Source organism: Penaeus monodon, chromosome 29, assembly GCF_015228065.2.
Source record: "Penaeus monodon isolate SGIC_2016 chromosome 29, NSTDA_Pmon_1, whole genome shotgun sequence".
Classification (NCBI taxonomy): Eukaryota; Metazoa; Arthropoda; class Malacostraca; order Decapoda; family Penaeidae; genus Penaeus; species Penaeus monodon.
Window position 1 is genome coordinate 25,051,228 of NC_051414.1, and position 437 is coordinate 25,051,664.

The following is a 437-nucleotide window of genomic DNA, read 5'->3' on the forward strand; positions in this document are numbered from 1 at the left end:
AGTAAGAAATGGGTAAATTATAATACTGTTACATTAATTTGTAGAATAGTTATATTTCGTGTTTGCATGTTCACCACACTTTTATCTGCCTTTATAACTACGCAACTTAATAGATCAAGCAAAACCAAAGTTGCTTTTTCTTATACTTTGTGAGTCTGGATGTGTAAACTGAGCAACATGTTATACAGTTATGGTGCACTGTCTGTACTTAAACGTATATATTGTTATGGCATGTGGATGAGAAAGAGTTGACTGTGAAATAGCTGTCTCCTTTCTATTTACGAAACAGATGTATAAAATATGGAAGAATGCTGTGTGCATTTTGTAAAGAACGTACAAGCATCCATGGCCTTACACACACGGGTTCCTTATTTTTAAACATTTATACGTTTTATATTAATTCAGATATATAGTTCATCTTGGTTACTCCTATCACC